This window comes from Bison bison, unplaced genomic scaffold (genome assembly GCF_000754665.1).
Source record: "Bison bison bison isolate TAMUID 2011002044 unplaced genomic scaffold, Bison_UMD1.0 scf7180017864337, whole genome shotgun sequence".
NCBI lineage: Eukaryota > Metazoa > Chordata > Mammalia > Artiodactyla > Bovidae > Bison > Bison bison.
Window position 1 is genome coordinate 1401705 of NW_011494909.1, and position 8489 is coordinate 1410193.

Below are 8489 nucleotides of genomic sequence, written 5' to 3' on the forward strand. Positions count from 1 at the left end.
TGTAACGTTGTCTGGGCACCTCTCTGGCACCACGTGGCTCCTGCAGCTCTGGTCCAGACCAGCCGCTCTTTGCAACACAACTGTGTCTCGAGGTTTCCTCTGCATCTCCTGCAGATGACTGCAAAAAGAGTTTGCTGTAGTCAAATAAGTACGTTTGCATTTTAAAGACTTAAGTCTTATATATAGTAAACCTGTCGGGCTTTGGTAACTGAGTGGTTCCCCTTTCTCATCGCACTTGGCTGGGGCTTGGCTCCACAGCTGGGTGTGTTGACACTTAGAGACTGATCGTTCGGAGTCCCATGGAGTCCCCCTCTCCATCTCTCCATTTTCTCATCTACCAAAAAAATGAACTGTAAGGATTCATGAATGGAGAGGGAGACTGTTGATCAGGGACACTAGTCTGTTCGTTTATGTTTGATGGGTAAACAAGGCTGATTTTCAGAAAATGGAGGTAAAATTGGTGCTGGAATTTGAAAAGCATTTTAGGGAATCTAAAAATCAAAATCTTCTGAAAATTAATACTGTAGTATAACGTTGGATAAAATTGCTATTTTACATACGCCATGTAGATAACCCTGTAGGTGTTTCCTGAGGTTGAATTCTCCAGTGAATGCCTGATTCTCTTTGTGTCATAACTTTGATGTTTGGGCAAAGGAATTTCTTTTAATAAAGCTGTATTACTGCTTAGCAACAGTGTGTCAAGTGGGAGTCTAGAATCAAGGCAGTAGCCTGGAATATCAGGAAAACATGACATGGTTTCTGTTTCTGTAATGCTTGCTGTTTGGCAGTGACTGGAGGCAGGCCAGGGGAGACTGTTGAGGGACAGAACCATGGCTTTCAGGGCCTGGTATTCATGCCGTGGGAGGGCAGTGCTGCTGGAGGAGAAGGCTGGTCCCTGCGGCCCTGGGTTGCTGGAGAGGGAAATGATGGTGCAGCGCTATCTACCAGCTCCGCTCCTGGGGAGCTTATACCGCTCTACTTGGACATGGACACACAGGGTGGTTCCACCCTCTGGCCATTCTCTCTGTGTTAGTGCCCTGACTTGGCTTATCCTTGGACCGCCTGGATCCCATCACTGTTAGGTCTTCAGCACCCTCTCTTCCCACCACAGGTCAGGACCTCCCCTGTCCTGCTTCTTCTGAGCTAACCTTCCTGCCCCTGCAGCGCCAGTGTGGCTCTGTGCTACTGGGGAAGACTCCCAGCTGGGACGAATGGCTTTACTTTACATCCAGGATCTCAAACCTCAGCTGCACGTTTATGCTGCCTGGACTCCATGCCATGCCTTCCTGGTGAATTTCTGCTCCCACTTTAACTAGTGCCCTTTCCTCTTCCCTCTTAAGCCCCCAGTGCCTCCTCCTCCAGCCTCGCTCAGCTGATGCGCTCGCTCAGCTGATGTGCTCGCTTGTGCTTCTCATTTCTCATCTCTGTACTGTCGCCCCAGGTCGTCAGTTCCCAGCTCCCTCCCACACTGTGATGTGGTTGGTTGACCTCTCACTCTCACATGTTCTCTCTCTTTTTTTTCCATTAATTATTTATTTTAATTGGTGGCTAATTACTTTACAGTATTGTAGTGATTTTCACCATACATTGACATGAATCAGCCATGGGTGTACATGTGTACCCCATCTTGAACCCCGCTCCCACCTTTCTCTCCATCCCCTCCTTCAGGGTTGTCCCAGTGTACCAGGACAGCTGGTGTTGAGTGCCCTGTTTCATGCACTGAACATGGGCTGGTGATCTCTTTCACACATGGTAATATACATGTTTCAATGCTATTCTCTCAAAGCATCCCACCCTTGCCTTCTCCCACAGAGTCCAAAAGTCTGTTCTTTATATCTGTGTCTCTTTTGCTGTCTTGCATATAGGGTCATCGTTACCATCTTTCTAAATTCTGTATATATTTGTTAATATACTGTATTGGTGTTTTTCTTTCTGACTTACTTCACTCTGTATAATAGGCTCCAGTTTCATCCACCTCATTAGAATTGATTCAAATGCGTTCTTTTTAATGGCTGAGTAGTATTCCATTGTGTGTATGTACCACAGCTTTCTTATCCATTTGTCTGCCGATGGACATCTAGGTTGCTTCCATGTCCTAGCTGTTGTAAACAGTGTTGCAATGAACATTGAAGTACACATGTCTCTTTCAATTCTGGTTTCTTTGATGTGTATGCCCAGCAGTGGGATTGCTGGGTTGTATGGCAGTTCTATTTCCAGCTTTTTTAAGGATCTCCACACTGTTCTCCATAGTGGCTGTACTAGTTTGAATTCCCACCAACAGTGTAAGAGGGTTCCATCTTCTCCATACCCTCTCCAGCATTTATTGTTTGTAGACTTTTTGATAGCAGCCATTCTGACCAGTGTGAGATGGTACCTCATTGTGGTTTTGATTTGCATTTTCTGATAATGATGTTGAGCATCTTTTCATGTGTTTGTTAGCCATCTGTATGTCTTCTTTGGAGAAATGTCTGTTTAGTTCTTTGGCTCATTTTTTGATTGAGTCATTTATTTTTCTGGTATTGAGCTGCATGAGCTGCTTGTATATTTTTGAGATTAATTCTTTGTCAGTTGCTTCATTTGCTCTTATTTTCTTCCATTCTGAAGGCTGTCTTTTCACCTTGCTTATAGTTTCCTTTGTTGTGCAAAATCTTTTTAAGTTTAATTAAGTCCCATTTGTTTATTTTTGCTTTTATTTCCATTACTCTGGGAGGTGGGTCATAGAGGATCCTGCTCTGATTTATGTTAGAGAGTGTTTTGCCTGTGTTTTCTTCTAGAAGTTTTATAGTTTCTGGTCTTACATTTAGATCTTTAATCCATTTTGAGTTTATTTTTGTGTATGGTGTTAGAAAGTGTTCTAGTTTCATTCTTTTACAGGTGGTTGACCAGTTTTCCCAGCACCACTTGTTAAAGAGATTGTCTTTTCTCCACTGGGGGCTTCCCTGGTGGCTCAGAGGTTAAAGCATCTGCCTGCAGTGTGGGAGACCAGGGTTCGATCCCTGGGTCGGGAAGATCCCCTGAAGAAGGAAATGGCAACCCACTCCAGTATTCTTGCCTGGAGAATCCCATGGACGGAGGAGCCTGATGGGGTCGCAAAGAGTCGGACAGGACTGAGCGACTTCACTTTCAGTTTTCACTTTCTCCATTGTATAGTCTTGCCTCCTTTGTCAAAGATAAGGTGTCCATAGGTGCATGGATTTATCTCTGGGTTTTCTGTTTTTGTTCCAGTACCATACTGTCTTGATGACTGTCACTTTGTAGTATAAAGTCAGGCAGGTTGATTCCTCCAGTTCCATTCTTCTTTCTCAAGATTGCTTTGGCTTTTTGAGGTTTTTTGTATTTCCATACAAATTGTGAAATTATTTGTTCTAGTTCTGTGAAAAATACCATTGGTAGCTTGATAGGGATTGCATTGAATCTATAGATTGCTTTGAGTAGTATACTCATTTTCACTATATTGATTCTTCTGATCCATGAACATGGTGTATTTCTCCATCTATTTGTGTCATCTTTGATTTCTTTCATCAATGTTATATAGTTTTCTATGTATAGGTCTTTTGTTTCTTTAGGAAGATTTATTCCTAAGTATTTTATTCTTTTCATTGCAATGGTGAATGGAATTGTTTCCTTAATTTCTCTTTCTGTTTTCTCATTGTTAGTGTATAGGAATGCAAGGGATTTCTGTGTGTTAATTTTATATCCTACAACTTTACTATATTCGTTGATTAGCTCTAGTAATTTTCTGGTGGTGTCTTTAGGGTTTTCTGTGTAGAGGATCATGTCATCTGCAGTGAGAGTTTTACTTCTTTTTCAATCTGGATTCCTTTTCTTTCTTTTTCTTCTGATTGCTGTGGCTAAAACTTCCAAAACTAGATTGAATAGTAGTGGTGAGAGTGGGCACCCTTGTCTTGTTCCTGACTTTAAGGGAAATGCTTTCAATTTTTCACTGTTGACGATAATGTTTGCTGTGGGTTTTCATATATGGCTTTTATTATGTTGAGGTATATTTCTTCTATGCCTGCTTTTTGGAGGGTTTTTATCATAAACAGATGTTGGATTTTGTCAAAGGCTTTCTCTGCATCTATTGAGATAATCATATGGTTTTTATCTTTCAATTAATGTAGTTTATCACATTGATTGATTTGTGAGTATTGAAGAATCCTTGCATCCCTGGGATAAAGCCCACTTGGTTGTGATGTATGATCTTTTTAAATATGTTGTTGGATTCTGTTTGCTAGAATTTTGTTGAGGATTTTTGCATCTATGTTCATCAGTGATATTGGCCTGTAGTTTTCTTTTTTTGTGACATCTTTGTCTGGTTTTAGTATCAGGGTGGTGGTGGCCTCATAGAATGAGTTTGGAAGTTTACCTTCCTCTGCAATTTTCTGAAAGAGTTTGAGTAGGATAAGTGTTAGCTCTTCTCTAGATTTTTGGTAGAATTCACCTGTGAAGCCATCTGGTCTTGGGCTTTTGTTTGTTGGAAGATTTTTGATTAGAGTTTCGATTTCTGTGCTTGTGATGGGTCTGTTAAGATTTTCTGTTTCTTCCTGTTTCAGTTTTGGAGGGTTATACTTTTCTAAGAATTTGTCCATTTCTTCCAGGTTGTCCATTTTATTGTCATATAGTTGCTGATAGTAGTCTCTTATGATCCTTTGTATTTCTGTGTTGTCTGTTGTGATCTCTCCATTTTTATTTCTAATTTTGTTGATTTGATTCTTCTCCCTTTTTTTGTGGTGAGTCTGGCTAATGGTTTGTCTATTTTATTTATCTTCTCAAAGAACCAGCTTTTAGCTTTGTTGATTTTTACTATAGTCTCCTTTGTTTGTTTTTCATTTACTCCTGCCCTAATTTTTATGATTTCTTTTCTTCTACTAACCCTGGGGTTCTTCATTTCTTCTTTTTGTAGTTGCTTTAGGTATAAAGTTAGGTTATTTATTTGATTTTTCTCTTGTTTCTTGAGGTAAGCTTGTATTGTCTTGTCCTTCAGAACCCCTTCTTCTTTCCTCACTGGCTGCTCTTTCTTGGTTTGTCTGCTTGTTCCTTCTCATCTTCATCTTTATTCTTTCTACTGTGCTCCGGGGCTCAGGCCTGGAACTCTCTCTCTTCAAGTACATCTGTGAGCAAGCTTCCTGTCTCAGCCAGTGGCAGCTCCACCCATCCAATGTGCTGTCTAAAATCTCCTCAGTTGTCTTTGATGTCCTCTTTCACTCCACACCTCCTCTCTTGGCTCTGCTAGCCATGAATTCAGTCTGACGCCTTCTCAGCATCTCTCGTGCCGCCTGGTTCACTGGAGCCTCTTCTGAAGCTTCCAGCTCCCTGCTTCTGCCAGTGCGCCGCCCCTTTTCCCCACAGGCTGTCTGCTCACTGGAAGAGTAAGAGGGATCATGTCACTCCTGAGGGGAACGTGATGCCGACCCCCCATCTTATCCACAGTAAAAGGGAAGGTCCACAGAACAGCCTCAGAGCTACGCATGACTGGTTTCTGTCTCTCCCCTCCTCTCCCGCAGGCCAGGGCCCTCAACAAGAACTACAAGACTGGGAGCTCCTCCCCCACACAAGCTAGCTACCCTCTCCACCTTTATTTCTTTCTTAGCACTAACACTGTCCAAGTTACTCAGCATTTCACTTACCTCTGTATTTTGTCTGTTTCCACACTAGGATATAATCTCTCTGAAGGGCGTTCCTTCTGCTTTGTTCACTGTTGCAGCCACAGAACCCAGAGCAGGGCACGTAGTGTGTGCTGAATAAATGGCGGCTGAGTGAATGACCAGGTGAACATAAGGATGTGTTCTGTCATGAAACGCAGAGTTAAAGGCTGGCAGAGCTTGTCCCTTCAAATGTGACAGTGTGCTTTATTTGAGAAATTAGAAAAGAGTTGGAAGGTATCTTTCAACAAAATATGTCCATATTTGGGAGAATAAAAATCTGGCAACCTATTACAATACTGACTTTTCTCTCCAGTGCCTCTTCTCCTCACCTTTCAAAATGATTTCCTGGTCCAAAAAATTCAGACGTATGGGAATCAGTAGTATAGATGATTCAAAAAATGTGACGTAAAGTAAAGAAGAAATAAGAGATAAAACATTTTAGAGGATACATGCTTGAGGGAAGTTGTTTGTTTTTAAATTTTTTAAAGAGACTTGCCTGTACCTAAAAGACCTCTTTACCCATTGGAATTCAAGTTACAATTAATGGATTGTTTAAAGAGTTTAATATACTAGGAAACCACTAAGAAATGACATGCATACCTTCACAGTTTAACACAAGATAGTTTTATATTCCCTGTCAATGTGTCACTGGGAGAGGGAGTTCTGAGGCTGCTGACTGAGATTCCGTTCTACCCTCATCCATAAACTGAGCTCACATTGTGTGACCCGCATTTCACAGCTTTGATTTCTTCCAAGTGGGATGAGAACTCTAGACACATGAAAAGCAGTCTGAGGCTGGAAACTTTTTAGTTTATCCGCATTTCCCCCAATTTTCCTGGTTTCATCTTAGTCCATGTGTTCTTCAGTGACTGCGTAGACCAAATGTTCAAGATCTGCCATTTCTAGGAAACTAATACAAGTTTCTGCATATATTGCTGCGTTAAATAAATTAGTGGAAATGATAGCCTTGTGGAAGCTATAAGTATTTATTAGTCTTCACAAAGCATCTACTTGCAATGTGAACTTCCTGCCTGCCATTTGAAAAGACTTGTACACTAATACACAGTAAAGTCTCAGGGCTTTTAGTTCCAGCTTTGCAGTGGTGGTGTTTTGTTTTTTGTTTGTTTTAACATAAGGCAATTTTCTGTTGAAAATAGGGGTAGTAGAAATCGGGCCTTCATAAGAGGATTGTTGTTGGTATTTGCAGAGTGCTTTGGATTCCCCCAAACAGGCACATTAACAAATAAACAAACACACTTATATTTACTCTGCAGAGAACACTATTAATAATGGATTATATTGTTTCTTTGAGCTTATTGATGCTTTTAATAAGGAGGAAAGGATATGTAAAACTATGAATTTTCCTGGATTCAGCTATTCGTTTTTGCAGTGATATTTTGCATAGCTTAATGGAATATTGGAGCCTATTCAGATTTTTAAAATTATATCTTAATTTTATGTGCTGTGAAATCTTACTCGAAATACGTGACTTTTCAATGTCATTCTGTCAAAATACATGGCTACTTCTTGCACTCCTTATCCTCTCCTGACCTCTGCTGGTGAGGTCGAGGAGTGCGTGGCATGGCTCAACTGTCTTTAGTCATACATCCTAATACTCAAAAAACATCTGAAGACTTGAACTTCTGTAAAGTTCTAAGATTTATTATTGTAGAAGAGAAGACTGTTTAATATTCATCCGTGCATTGTGTGTGTGGTTAGCCTTTACTGTCTTGGTTATTGATCATGTTAGGGGCAGGAGGAGTGTTGGACCCAATACAGGGTTACTCCATACTGGGTGGGTGATGCAGCAGTTGTTAAGTACTTCCTGTTCAACTGGTCCTGCATGGGCTTAAAGTATAGTCTCAGATCACTAGAGATTGAGGCAACAAAGAAGATATTGGTCCCATTTTTAATCCTTAAACCCTGCTTTCCCCAGTGTGAGGGGCCAGTCTTGATTCAGAGGGGATGCCAATTTAAGATGATCAGGTATTAAACTGCAAGCTTCAAATGGAAGTTTTTCCTTTTGATATGTGTTGTCCTAACATTCTCAGGGGAGTAGAATTTTCTTGTGCTGGGGTCTCCTGTGTGATTTTAAAAACTGCAATGATGAGCACATCTAGTAGCCATTCCCCCTGAAAAAGTACCCCTGTTTCTTTAAAGAAATGGATGATCTAGGTCTAGGGTATAGACCCTAGAAAAAGTATAAAGTGAACCTGAATCAGTTTGTGCCAGATCGGGCATGTTTAAAGGATCCACTTGAAGAGTGGAAATCTACAACCAGGTAAGAGGCAGTCCAACCAAATTTGGGACGACTCGAGCCTCAAAAGGAATAATGATGATAATAATGGATTATAACACAGCGAATGAATAAAATAGTTCTTTACACCATCAGTTCAGTTCAGTTGCTTAGTTGTGTCTGACACTTTGTGACCCCACGGACTGCAGCACACCAGGCCTCCCTGTCCTTCACCAACTCCCAGAGTTTGCTCAAACTTGTGTCCATTGAGTCAGTGATGCCATCCAACTATTTCATCCTCTGTTGTCCCCTTCTCCTCCTGCCTTCAATCTTTCCCATGTCAGGGTCTTTTCAGATGAGTCAGTTCTTCACATCAGTTGTCCAGAATATTGGAATTTCAGCTTCAACATCAGTCCTTGCAATGAATATTCAGGACTGATTTCCTTTAGGATGAACTGGTTGGATCTCCTTGCAGTCCAAGGGACTCTCAGGAGTCTTCTCTACCACCACAGTTCATTAGCATCAATTCTGTGGCACTCGGCTTTCTTTATAGTCCAACTCTCAAATCCACACATGACTTCTGGAAAAACCATAGCCTTGGCTAGATT

The 8489-nt window shown here is 41.2% G+C and overlaps 1 protein-coding gene across 1 annotated transcript in view; it reads left to right on the forward strand.

Annotated features, from left to right (window-relative positions):
* USP6NL (USP6 N-terminal like) overlaps window positions 1–8489 on the forward strand; it is a 136462-nt gene that overhangs the window by 92795 nt on the left and 35178 nt on the right. The window lies entirely within an intron of this gene.